The 13,568-nt window shown below is 44.1% G+C and overlaps 1 protein-coding gene across 9 annotated transcripts in view; it reads left to right on the top strand.

Annotated features, from left to right (window-relative positions):
* The window catches only part of PHLDB2 (pleckstrin homology like domain family B member 2), a 244,705-nt gene that overhangs the window by 132,603 nt on the left and 98,534 nt on the right, over positions 1 to 13,568 (top strand). Inside the window, exon 1 of one of the 9 annotated variants that reach the window (XM_036352335.1) lies at positions 3,450 to 3,542. The exons of 5 other annotated variants lie outside the window; for them this stretch is intronic. The gene's annotated coding sequence lies outside the window, so the exon portion shown is untranslated. Of the gene's footprint in view, positions 1 to 3,449; positions 3,543 to 3,692; positions 3,834 to 3,862; positions 3,987 to 4,167; positions 4,301 to 13,568 lie in introns of those variants that run through there. 3 more of the 9 variants (XM_036352334.1, XM_036352332.1, XM_036352331.1) reach the window with 3 other exon arrangements.

Consider the following 13,568-nt stretch of genomic DNA (forward strand, 5'->3'; position numbering starts at 1 on the left):
CATGATCTTTTCACTGCACTCTGTAAATAAAAACTTCTTGATTCTCTACTAGGCAATCATTGCAAACACAGAAAAAATGTACAGAGTTAGGACATAAGAGTTAATCAAGTCCAACTAGTCTTTGCTAATGAAAGGGTACAATAGCAAAATTAATTCCAAGTGAAATAATTCATATATCACTGTGTGCAGCACTTCACCTTTCCTCAACTGAGAGGGTGAAGGATACAGAGAAGTAAGATCAGGCACTTCAATCTTTACAGATCCTGGAGAAAGGAAAAGGGAAGCAACTTCTGCTGTGTAGTTTACCACACAATATGTCTAAGTGGACAAAAGGAAATGGCAGACAGAGGGAGGTGTAGCTCTGGTCTGTGATTAAATAGGGGACTTTGATTTAAAGAACCCAGGAAATGGAAAATGTAAAAGGAAAGAGCTCATTTCTTTTTTCTTTCTATTTTTAAAAATGTCACAACTAAGCTCTGGCTGGTTGGCTCAGTTGGTTGGGCATCGTCCCCAGCACCAAAAGATTGCCAGTTTGATTGCTGGTCAGGTCACATGCCTGGGTTGTGGGCTCAGTGGTAGGAGGCATCAATGTTGCACTCTCACATCAATGTTTCTCTCTCCTGCTCCTTTCCTCTCTCTCTAATAAACAATAAAAAAATTAAATGTCACAACTAAAAGAAAGTCTAGTAATAATGATTATTACAAAAACAATAGCTGTTAAATTTTGAGTGCATTCTACACATTTTAAGATGCTGGGATCTGCGCTTCACATTTAATTTAACTTTTATTTATCCTATATTCAGGTCACTATGGCATTATGAAAGCTATTGAAGACCCATACTAACTCATCAGGAGTTAGATGGTTCACTGGATTTAGTCATTTTAAAAAGTTCCATTAAATCAATACCCTTTGAGCCCTTTCTATCAAGTATCTATCAAGTCTTGGATATGGTTTACACAAACATGAAAAATGATCCATCTAGCTTTCAAGGAGCTTGGCTATAGTAAAAGAGACAGAGATATCAACAGATTTTCTTTTAAAAAGGCAGTGCGGGGAGGCTGATAAGGATTATTTTTTGTCTAGTGGTTCAGAATTATTTATTATGCAGAAATTTCCCCTGTCATTCCTACTTAAGGAAGAGGTGGAGGAGAGCGTTCAAGAGGCATGTAACCTAGAATCATGTTGTCTGTGTTCAAATTCTTCCTCTACAGATTTATTAACTGAATTATCATGGACTTTTCTGTGCCTCATTTTTACTTAGAAAAGGGGGATAATAACAGTATTTACCTCGTAAGGTTGCTACAAGGATTAAACTAATTAATATAGAAATATTTTGGAAAAGTGTCTGGAGCTAAGTGAGAGAAACCAGAGCTGAAGTTAGAGAATGACAAGAGCATGTGTTGTCTGTGGACTCTGGCTTTTGCTCTGATTGAGATGGGGACCATTGCAAGGTTTTGAGAGGGGAGTCATGAGATGCCTTAAAGGTTTTACAAGGAGCTTTTGGGGTGCTGTGTTGAGAACAGCCCAAAAGGGGGGCAAAAGCATGAAGAGAACAAGGGTATTCAAAGTCAAGATGTGGTGAGATTAGAGCTGGGTGGCAATAACAGTGGAGGTAGTAAGTGGTTGCATTTCGAATTTACAGTGTTTTAAAAATACAACCAAAAAGATTTTCTGATGGATTAAATTTGAAATGTAAGAAAAATAGAAGTCAAGGATGACACCAAGGTTTTAGGCCTGATCAGAGCAAGTATTCAGTTATGACAGGGTCTTTGGAGGCTGGAAGGAGGAATTTCAGGGTATCAGTGTTGAAAAAAATTAAGTGGGAGAAGCCTAGTAGACATCTGAGTAGGCAGCTGCACGGCACCTACAGGTCCGGGGAGATGCCCAGGCTGGAGGTAAAATTGGAGTGTTGTCATCACATAGATGGTATTTAGTGCCATGAGACAAGATGAGGTCACTAATGGAGGGAGCGCAGATAGAAGAAGACAGAGGTCCAAAGTCTGAAGTTGGGGCACTTACCACTCCTCAGTCTGGGAGAAGAAAAGGGATCCCCAAAGGAGTCAGGGGTAGGACAAACAACATGAAAACATGGTGTCATGAGAGTAAAATAAAATCAGTTTTAGGAGAAGAAAAGTGTTAATTGTTACTTATAGTTTAAGTGAGATGAGGACAGAGACACCTTCAGCTGGAGTAGTTTCATCTTGGGAAGATGAATTCTAGGGACATGGGAGAAGCACAGCCTGGTTGGAGTAAATGGAAAGAGAGAACGTGGAGAAGAGCTTTTCTTAACAACTCTTTACAGGAGTTTTGCTGTGGATGAGCAGTAAGAAAAAAGAGGGGGAGGGAGACAAGTGCCTGGAGGAGGAAGTGGAATTAAGAGAGCTTTTTGTTTATAAGATGGGGAAAATAACATGATTTTATGATCATGGTGATGATACAGTGAGCGGGGAAACAGATGATGTGGGAGAGAAGAGGGAGATGCTAGAGCGCTAAGTGCTGGAATGATCCATGTATGTTTCTGTGGGCCAAGGGGGGCGGCAGGGCGGGGGGGGGGGGGGGGGGGAGGACTCGTCCTATAAAACACCAAGCTGTCTATAGGTAAACCTCTCCTCAAAATTAGAAGCCAGACTTATACTTGCACAAATGAAGAGTTCATTAAATAAGCTATCTGTTGAGTGTCTAGGAGTGCCACTCACGGTGTCAGGTACATTAGGTACTTTATCCAGGAGCTTATTAACCACCCTGCAGCATCAGGGTCATTATTCCTACACTATAGATGAAGAAACTGCTGTGGGAGCTAAAGCTACTTGCCCAGAGCCATACTGATCTTAAGTTAGTGTGCGCTTCATCGTGCTCTTCAAAAAAAATCCTCACAGGAGGAAGTTTGATTTTGGAGAGGGAGGAAAGAAGGGAGGGAGAGGAGGAGGGGGAGGCAGATTGAGAGAGGGAGGGATGGGGGAGGGAGGGAGAGAGAGGGGAGAGGGAGAAGGCGTGAGGGAGAGAGGGAGAGAGAGAGAGAGAGAGAGAGAGAGAGAGAGAGAGAGAGAGAGAGAGAGAGAGATCTATGGGCTGCCTCCCTTAGATGCCCAGACCTGTGATCTAACCGGCAGCCTAGGTACGTTCCCTGACCTGAATCCAACCTTACCTGCAACCTTTCGGTGTGTGGAGGACGCTCTAACTGAACCACGGGCCAGGGCATTGTGCTCTTTCTGGCCGCTGTGAGCTCCTAAGGGCCCAGGGCCTTTATCTTTGTAAACCCAGAGACTGGCTCAGAACTTGGCAGAGGCTCACATTCCCGCGGACCACAGTCAGGGCCACCCTGGGTCCAATCGGTCGCCTCCTCAGAAGCACCCATTGGAGGACATTCACATCAACGCTGTTCTCATTGGTTGCAGCAACTCAGAAAAATATGTTGGCAAAGATAGAAACTTTCTGGGGAAATAACTGAAAGGACATTTGCATGCATTTAAAAATCCTAGGCCCTGAGCTAAGTAAGGCCGTTCCCCAACGACTTGGCAAAGCTGTTTTTCTGACGCATCAGGTACCTGCTGGAGGGTGAACTGTCTGGAGGAGGTGTGGCAACTTGGAGTTCCCAGTAGAAACCTCACCTTAGGGTGGGGAAATCGTCACCCCAGGATGAGTACCCTCCCGTCCTTCTTACAGCTCATTTAAAAAAAAAAAAAAAAAAAGCCTGCCACAAAAGTCTCCTGCGCTGCTGCGGGAAGCGCAGCTTTGTGAAGCCTGTGGATGGGGCGCGCAGCCAGGTCCCGCCAGCCGCAGTAGAGCCCCAACTGCAAACCGCCCGGGAGCTTCTTTGCTCCAAGTCCCTCGGGTGCGCAGCGGTGGTTCGGAGGGGCCGGGGGCGCGGGACCGAGCGGCGCGGAGCCCACCACCGCAGCCCGAGGGGGACCGCCCCGAGCTGCTGGGCGCACGGAGCGCGCCTCCGCTCCCCCGGCGCCGGCACCCGGCAGCCCGGGCGCCCCAGGTGAGGAGGGGGCGGCGGCCAGCCGGGAGGAAGGGGCCGCGCCGCCTCCGCCCGTCCGGGCCGCTCCCCCGGGGCGTTGCCTCCCCCGCCCGGAGTTGGTCGCCGCCGGTTGTGCGGCGGAGGGTTGGGGGAGGAGAGGAGGCAGTGGCCGCCCGGGCCGGGAGGGGCGCGCTGACTGCGCTCCGCCAGTTCGGAGTAGCCGGGCGGCCGCTGCGGGAGCCCAGGGCCGCGGGGCGGGCGGGAGAGCGGGGCTGGGGCCAGGCGAGCGGACGGCGGGCGGGTGGAGAGAGGCGGCTCGGAGGAAAGATGAGGCGGTGAGTGGCGCCGGGACCGGCTTCTTTGCTTCTCTTGCCGACTGTAGGGACAAAAGCGCAGGCTGGGGGTGAGCGGAGCCTGGGCTGCACTGCTCTGGGCGGTTTCTCGGGGGACGGGTGGACCTCCTGTTGGGAGGATCCTGGGAAGGGACTGTCGGGGTACAGGAGACGTTCACAGAGCGATTGTAGGGGTCAGGCGGGATTTGGGGGGACCTGAGGCAACTTTTACCGAGAACTCTGGGATACCCCAGGAGAGAAGGATCGGGGTCTTGGGGATATAGTTGCTTTGTCGCTGTAGGCAGAGGAAGGAGAAGGTCCACGGCTGGGTGGCGTGGGGCGCGGGAGTCAGAGACGACACCCCCGCCCCCCAAATATCTGGCTGGTTCCACTTTGTTTCAAGAGTGGGGCTCACGAGTTTGAACTGCCCAAGAACCTCAGATTCTGATTTGGACTTGGATTTCCCCAAAAGTTTAAGGTATGGCGTTCTCCGCACCCCTCAAGCGGCTGGAGGTGATGGGGAATGTTTGAGCCCCTTTCACGCGTGCCCCGCGCGGCGGAGGCGCAAGGTTGGCTGGTAGGTTTAATAACAGCCCCAGCAGTCATCATTTATTAAAGCGCCCAGGACCTGGCTGACTCCCGCCACCGCCAGGAAATTAAAAGGCTGACAGGCTGTCCCCTTCCTGCGCTGGGGTTTCCCGTTTGAAAGAGTTTGGGAAGTCGAACTTACTTCCCGCGCCTCCCCCATCTACCTTTCGCAACTAAAGAGAGAGCTGCTCCCGCAGCCTTGCAAGTCGGTAGATTTGCCCGGGGCTGGATATCCTCCGGGCTGGCCCTGCCCTCATCCCTAGAAGTCTTTCCTCTGCAGCTCCGAGGTAGCTCTCAAGAGTTTAGAGTGCGCAGCGAGTCACCCCCAGACACCGCTGGGAGTGGAGCAAGGAGAAGAGGCAGAAAAATGTGGAGTCCTTTTAGTGTAAATATTTGTCAGCTACATTTCCCTTCATTGTACGAGTGGGTATTTTCAAGTATTGGACTTGTAACTTTGAGCTTCCCACTTTGGCTTTCTTTAGGCGTTTGACATATGTCTCTGAGATGCAAACATTATCCAAATTCAGCTGAAGTTCACAGTTTCGGAGGGTTAACCTTTTGCCCCTAAAGCACTTGAATTCTTAGTTCCTGGTAGGATAGCAACAGAGTAGTTGAATTTAGGATAAATAAACCTTTAGAGTCGCCCACTATTTTAACAGAATGGCTATCTCCCTGATACCCTTGTCCTCCAGTGTGTAAATATTTGTTTGAATAAAGAGCTAAGGTTCTTTGAAAAGTGTCTGTTCATGATTCTCTTTTAATATCTTGGTCTTAGTTACTTAAAAGGCTTTGGGTTGATTGTGTGTTGTTGTTTGCCTTACATATTTAATGTGGGAATTAAAACATGTACTTAAACTGTAAAGTCCCCCAAACGTTTATAACTGGCATTTCCTTTAAAAGCAAGGGGGCGTTGAGTTTTTGCTCTTAGTTAACCAGCTTAGCCTTTACCTCCTGAGAGCCAGAGGTTTGCAAATCCCAGCCTTTCTCACAAATGGAAAAATGAGATGTTTGGTTAAGAGTAGCCATCATTTCAGTCAGTTTGCAGGCTTCAATCAGTTTCATGCAGCTGGCAGCTGCTGCTCTTTAGCTTGTCTCTTGATCCCTGTTTGAAGGTGGGGGGGGGGGGGGGGGAGGCGGGCCGAGGTGGGAGATACTCCTGCAAAGTGGGCTAAGAGCTTGCTAACTCCTATCATAAAGAACCCAAACCAAAGCTGGAACTCTTCAGCAATCTTTTCAGAAACATTTTATTTGCGGGCTTTTGCACAAGAGAGAGAAGAAGAAAAAAAGCCAAGTAATTAAACCAACCACTGGTTCTCAATATTTTCTTCAAAGCCCTATTTTGAGGTCTGTAAGCAAGGGCTGATTCTGGAGTGCACTGGTAAATTACTGTGAAAATTGTGATTCCTTTTAAATACTTTTAAAGAGCAGTTGTGATTATGACTTTGTATGTTAATTCTTAATCCTTTGCAGAGAGGCTGTGCTTGGGAAGTCTGTGGTTTAGTACTAGTACATCTTCCAAGAGCAATACAAGGTCTTTATAAATAGGATGACTGTCTGTTAGGTCTTGGTATAATCTTTGTATAATTAACTGTGTAAATGTCACCCATTTGAAACAAACAAAAAAACATGTTAAGTGATGTGCTTTATTTTAAAGCCCTGGTATACATTATAGGAGTGGTTCTCAGTGGGGAGAGGGAGGGATTTTGCCTCCCCTCCCCCACCCTCCCCAGGAGGTCTTGGCTAATGTGTGGAGACATTTTTTGTTCTCCCAGCTGGGAGCAGGGAACAACCCCAACTGACCACTGGGGCTGGTGTCTAGTGGGACAAGGCCTCAGATGCTGTGTAATATCCTGCAATGCACAGGACACACAATGAATTATCCAGCCCCCAACTCTTCACTGCAATATTGCCTCCTGGGCATTTGTTAACAAGTTTGGGGATCTTAATCTCATTTGGATCCTCAAGAAGCAATTGTGTTCTTGCTCAACAAAGAGACCATGTCATAGAAGCCATATTGTCAGCAGCAGGTTGGTTCTTTTGCCCTTGGCATTAAAGGGCTTAATATACCATAGATTGGAAGGAACTTCTTGTGTTCACTGAGGACTTAAAAATCACAGAATTTGGGAGTGTTAGCATGTAAGGTCATTGATAGGTGTAAGAGTTGCTCAGAGTTTAATGACTCAAGTAGCAGGCGTAGTTCTAGGAATAACCTAGGATTAGAGATTTTAGAAACTGATATTCAAGCAAATGTAACTTTTTAAAAAGTGGATCTGACCTTTTGTGAGGCTTTAGTGGTACCTTCTCCATGAGGAAATAAACTCTTTGATGGGGGAGAGTGGCATTAGCCCTTGTGACTGTGGAGCATGTGCCTGGGTGTGTCAGCCCCAGGATGGGGATAATTCCATTGTGTGACCTGTGACACTCTGCGTCTGATGCCTGCACCATCCTTCGCATGGCAAAGGGGGCAACAGATGGTTCCACAGACATAGCAGATGCTGCTTTTGAATCCAGGTACAAAGCAGGACATTGGAGATTTTCTCTCTCTCCTTGCCTTGTGGGTTAAGAGCAGAGTGCATGAATGGATAGGGTTGTCTTGGACAGAAGGGAGAATGAGAGAGGCCTCCTGGGTGTGGAGTTTAAAAGGACACCTGGTGTGGGTACTTGAAATATCGGGGTGGGGGTGGGGGACTACTTTATAAAGTATATGATTGTCTAACCACTGTGTTGTACACCTGAAAGTAATACAAAATAATATTGGATGTAAATCATAATAGAAAAACATTTTTCTTTGGGGGAAAAAAAAGACACCTGGCAAATAAGGAAATGAGTGTGCATTAGGGCAGTTGTAGGGGAAATTCATACGTTGATGAGTGGATATTTAAGATAAATGTGATAGCAAGGAACTTGGGACAGGAATCTGAAGACACTTCAAGCTTAGCTATTCTTTGAGCAAGTAAGACAAAATAAATCTGGGGGTAAAAATCCTCTTCTATGAATTTTTTGGCCACAATCCACCCAATTGGCTGGACAGTGCAGAATCTGCAAGCCCACTCTTCTGAATCTGGTTCTATTATAGTTCCTCTTATACCCCATGGTCTCCACCATCCCATCTGTTTGCCTTGTGAGGAAGAAAATGATAGTAATATAAAGTTTTTGTTAATTTCCTAGGAGAGTTTAACCAGCATGGTATCTGTGCACGGCTCTGTTTATCGAAAGCAATTATCTCAATGAGCTTTTGATTATCAGAAAAGTTGTGCACATGTGGCCTGATCACTTATGAACATATGTACTCCCACATTTACATTACATTTACATTACTCAGCCACGGGGCCTGTGATTATGGATTCTAGTTCTGTGTGCGAAGTGGTCCTGCCGCAGTAGTTAGAATCCTCAAATCTGGGAGGCTCTTGCAATATAGGAGAGTTTTTCACTATGCCTTTGTTGGGAGAGGTCAGAGCTCTACCCTGTGCGGAGGTAGGTTCTTATCATTTTGACACCTAGCCAATGGGTGCACCTCAAAGCCAAGTACATGGTAGTATATTTAGAAATGATTATCAAGTGATGACTCTTGGAAGGGGACTGGTCCCTTTGGATGCTGCAATAAAAGAGGCAGTAGCCTTTTCATAATCACCTTTTGTCTAGTCATTCTTGTTACCTTTATTTTTTAAATGATAGGAGAGAAGACATGAGTTGATTAAAAAACAAAAACTATTGGCTGAAAATATTTATTGGCACTTGATTAATGTGACTCTTATCTCTTGAAAGTGAAAAATAACGAAAAGGGTAGCCCAAGGTTTTCAAATCCATTTAAAATAAATATCTAATGAGGCAGAGCTTGTCTCTGTCACCCAGGAATTCAAATCTTCTAGGGGTTAATTTGCACACAGTTGTTTGCATGATATTTAGGGATGTTTCTTAGATGTTGAAAGGCACCTTTGTGCCATATCTGCTTTAGAGGCAAGAAGTAAGAGAAACCAAAGTATAAAAATCATTTTATTGAGGTGCAGTAGGAAAGGTAGGGATTGGAGAAACTTGTTATACAAAGAAACAGACAAATAAACTAGAGAGTAACAGGCTAAATTACATGGATAAATTTTTATAAGAGATAGTTTGTTTTGCATAGTGTGTATAGGTTGATTTATCAGATGAGCTGCTTTTCTTTACATTACAAATTAAGGGGAAGAAAAAGTTTGCTCATGCCAATATGTAATATTGTTAACCTCAAGCAGCAGCACAATCTTTTCTAAGACTTAAAATCTAGAAATCAAGGTTCATCATCTTAGAATATTTTATCGGCACATTGCCTGTGCTTCTCTAGATGGCACTATGCTTATGGAATTAGCATCAAGGATAGAAAAAAACTAAAGGTTACAGATTTCCCCCAGATTTGTTTCTTGACCACTTTATGGCTAAAACAAGGACAGGTAAGAGTGAAGGACAGCCATCTCTTACATTTTTTTGGACCAGTTCAGACCCAGCCTGAATAGTGCTTCATAGCAAGCAGATATTCAGAAGGGACTAGAAAATGATGTCTGGCTGCCACACCGCTTATATCATTGCAGAAGTAGGTTTCAAACACAGCTTAAGATTTATGAAGGAAATTGCAAGCCATGGGGATCCAGACAAAATATTTCTTACACATCCTGCTGAATCAAATACCCATATTGAATTGCATTATCATGGCTGTGACCAGGCCTTTTTCCCACTCTGATATGCTGGAACAATTTACCATGCCCTTGGAATGTCATGGGCAACAGCGCCGGTGAAATCTTTTCCCAATTAGGTAGCTGCCACCTTATCACTACAACATGTTTCTGTTCTGTGGTCATTTCCTGCATTGTATAACTGGCACTTCTTGTTATTTAACCAGTATCTATGGGAGTCTAGAAAGTTGGAGCAGAAAGAACATCCAGTTTACTCTCACCTTTTTAAATATGTGGAAACCTCAGCTAAAACAAGGTGAAGACAGGTGAAGAGACTTGCTCCAGCTTTTACGTCTGCTTTATTTTGGCAGAACCAGGCCCATCCAGGTCTCCTGACTCATGTTCCCGGCAGCCTGTCCAGTGTTTTTTGCACTAGAATGTCCATTACAATAAAATTAACATCCTAATGTAACTATGTCCTTTATCAGGTCTTTGGGCCAGATATTAAACACCAACATTGATTAAACTTAATTTAATCAGTTGTTAATTGATCTTGCTGATTCATACCCTTTTCCTTTTTCTCCCAAGCAAAAGAAATGGTTACAAAGTAAGTAGCAGGAGAAGGAAAAATTAAGTGTCTTATAGTATCCACCTTAAATAATCAACCATTAAGTAATGGAGAGATGGTGTCATTATTGTTTTGTTTATTGTGTAGTATTTTTGAAACCCATTCACTCAATTTTTGAGTTAAAGGGAAGAACATGATCATGGAAGATGTGGCCAATTTGTGTTTGTTTCATCTCTCTTGAGCCTACTCATGCCTGACTATTTCCAGCTTACAAATATTGGGTAAGGGAATGGGGAATGTAGCTTGTTTGGGGCATGTTACTTTAATAAAAGATGATTTTTAAGAGGGTGTATTTTGATCAGTAATGTGAGGTGGGGCAGGATGGTGGAAAGACCAGAGCTTGCTCCTGTGAACTCAGCTTTCAATTCAAGCCAGGAGCGATGGTCTCAGTGTCAAGAGGGAGCATCTTTATCCCAGGTGATCTCAGGGTCAGTATTTTTCTTTCTTGAGATTGGCTTTGAGCTTGAAGGACACTACTTCCTTCTGCTTTGGAAGTGCATCTGAAGTATAGGGCACACAGACCAAGACCTCCACGGTGGCGATTCCAGACTCGCCTTCGTCTTCTATGGCTTCATCTTCACTGGGGTGATCACTTGATAGAGGGGCTTCTTCCAGGTCTGCAGTCAGAATCACCTTAACCCAAGGGTGAATTAGGCCAATAGTCAGGAATAAGAAATATCTTGAAACATTTGATTTGTTTGGGAACATTTTAGAAATTTTTATTTTGAACTACAACTGTTTTAGGATTCTATAAAGAACCCTGAAAATAAGGGTCTATAATTTCTTGCCTAAAGAACTCTCCCACTTTGAGAGAAGCACTAATGTAATGTAAGAATTTACGAAATGTATCAGTCTCTGTCTTAACATAAACATGTAAGAAGTGTGTGTATGTTTTAATGTTTTTTGAGGCTGCATTTCTTCACGATATGGGCAGGGAATTTGAATGACCCAGATGTTTTTGAGGTCACTTCTGCTTTCTGTCCTCCCTTCCCTGTCTTCCTCATTGGCCGAAGAGAGTTATCGCAGAAAACATGCAGCCGAATTCCTTGGCTAGTCTAAAGTTCATACAGACAAGTTATGTTCAAGGGACTAGAACACATTTTTTTAAAATCCTATAACTGATGTTTTACCTTCTTCACTATGAGTCCTCTAAGATTCTTAAGAGTTCTTAATATAAGACAATCTAGACTTTTAAAAGTAGCTCCTCATTTAATGTATTGTACACCTAAAACTAATGCAAAATAGTGTTGAATGTCAACTGTACTTGAAAAAGAAAAACATTTTAAAAGGTGACAAAATATACAAATGTACAAATGTCAAAGAAGCTTAATTCATTTTTTAAAAATAATTTATAAAACTGAAAATAAAAGATCCTCATTCCTTGTTTGAAGTATGGCTGTTGATTGTGACTACTTTAGGAACCTTTGAATACCATCTGGAGTATTTTTTTATTTTTATTTTTTACAAAGCTTAGACTTCAATACAGCTAGGGATGAAAGAAGTAAATGGTAGTGTGGAGTTCGACTCCTTTATTGTGATAGGCACAAGCTGAAACTTTATTTTTTGCCCTCGCTTCTTCCATTTACATTAAATGTTCTCATTATTCCCCATCACTCACCACTCCCTTCTGTGCTGCTTTCCTCCCTGTAGCATCATCCGATACTTTGGTTCTTTCTTTAAGGTTTCCCCTTACCTCTTATTTTACTTGTTTTCAGAATGTAATAAAGTAGAAGTTCAAAAACAAAAGAAAATGAAGAAACTCATGTAATCAGTGTCCTGAGATATCATGTCAACATTATAGCGGTCCTCACCTTTCTCCCCGCCCTGCTCTGCATCACCTCCACACACCTGGCGGATTCTGGGGATGCCTCAAACTGCCGAGGTCCTCAAGAGCAGTCCCCTTCTGGCAGGCACAAAAAGACCACTATGTGGGCAGCGTGTGTCTGTCTCTGTGTGTCTGTCTGTGAGCATGTATGTGCGTGTCTACACACAGTAAGATTTATAACCTCCTGTTGTAATAGGCTCAATCTGCAAGAATAAAACAGCCATTATTCTGCCACTAAAATACACTTATTTCTGTGGAACAGCTTTTTGGGGAGCTTTGAGAGATGAAAATATCCTCCTTGGAGATTGTCAACCTACGTAAGAGTCTCTAGTGGATAATAATTATTTTGTCCGAATGGGCAGATCTTTAAATAACCAAGAACATGGTACAAAGGAAGAGGAGTGGAATCCATTTGCTGCTATGTTTATTTGCCAAAAGAACAAGAAGAGTACAATGTCTACTAACAGAACTTTTTTTTTTTTTTTAATCTTCTCTGCACTGGGATATACAATCTTGAGTGTGGAGGAAGCGTTAAAGGACCAGAGTTTGGGAATCTGGATGAGTGAGTAGGAGATGAGGAAGTTCTGTAGAGATGGAGGCTGAGACAATGGGAAGGTCCAGGTTTAAGGATGCTTGAGAAACTGTGGGAGCTGAGATTTGAAGGAGAGAGGATCTGGAAATATTTGCCTGGGGAAGGTGTTTGCCAATGGTTGTGGGGCTTTATGGAGAGGGGAGGCTTGTTTGCCGAAATGGAGGAGGCAAAGGAGGATTTAGTGGTGAAAGGAAATATTTGTGAAAAAAGAAAGTATGTTTAAGGAAAGTATGTTTGCAAAGGGAGCGGTGGGAGGGCTGGGGGTTTATATGGATGCTGTTTGGATAATGGAGGATGGGGACAATAGGCTACTTTCAGATTTCTGAAGTGAGACTGTTGCTAGAGAAGGAAGTGGCTGTTCCTGAAGCTTCTGATTAGCCCCCTTCTTCGTCATGTTTTCATGTTGGGATTAGTGGGAAGAGGGAGGTTTTTTGTGTTCATTGTTCTCCATGCTTAAGCTTGAAGTTTGGGGCTGAAACAGATTTCTCCATTTTTCCCTTTTAGTCCTCTAAAAGCTTCCCCTCAGGCCCCATCTGCTGCCATTGGTCTCCACAGAAATGCCCACTAGCATTTATGTAAAGAATGGCACTGCTTCTGAGGGACCGTTCTAAGTTGGTGTCTGAATTCAATTACATGTCATCAGGACATGCTTTATTTGAAACATTGCCTAGCGTAAACATCAGTGCTGAAAGAGGCCAGCCTGTGGACCACCAGTGTTCTGGGAGAACTTTGCGCACTAGGCAGCAGTCTGCACCAAATACACTCCCAGAGCCAGCCCCTCAGCTCCGAGGGCCCTTCTGTAGGGCACAGGTAGGAGGCAAACTCTGCCATAAAGTGGAAACTTGAGCCTATCACTTTATGATATTTTTTGTAGATTATATTTTCCCAAGTTTGCTTCTGTCATCTACATCCCTGCCTTTCCCCAGCAATATCAAATGATTTCCACTTTTCTATCACTTGTTGCAGTCTCCCTGTCCTTAATTCCTGCTTTATTA

The sequence above is a fragment of the Myotis myotis genome, unplaced genomic scaffold (assembly GCF_014108235.1).
Source record: "Myotis myotis isolate mMyoMyo1 unplaced genomic scaffold, mMyoMyo1.p scaffold_m19_p_2, whole genome shotgun sequence".
Classification (NCBI taxonomy): domain Eukaryota; kingdom Metazoa; phylum Chordata; class Mammalia; order Chiroptera; family Vespertilionidae; genus Myotis; species Myotis myotis.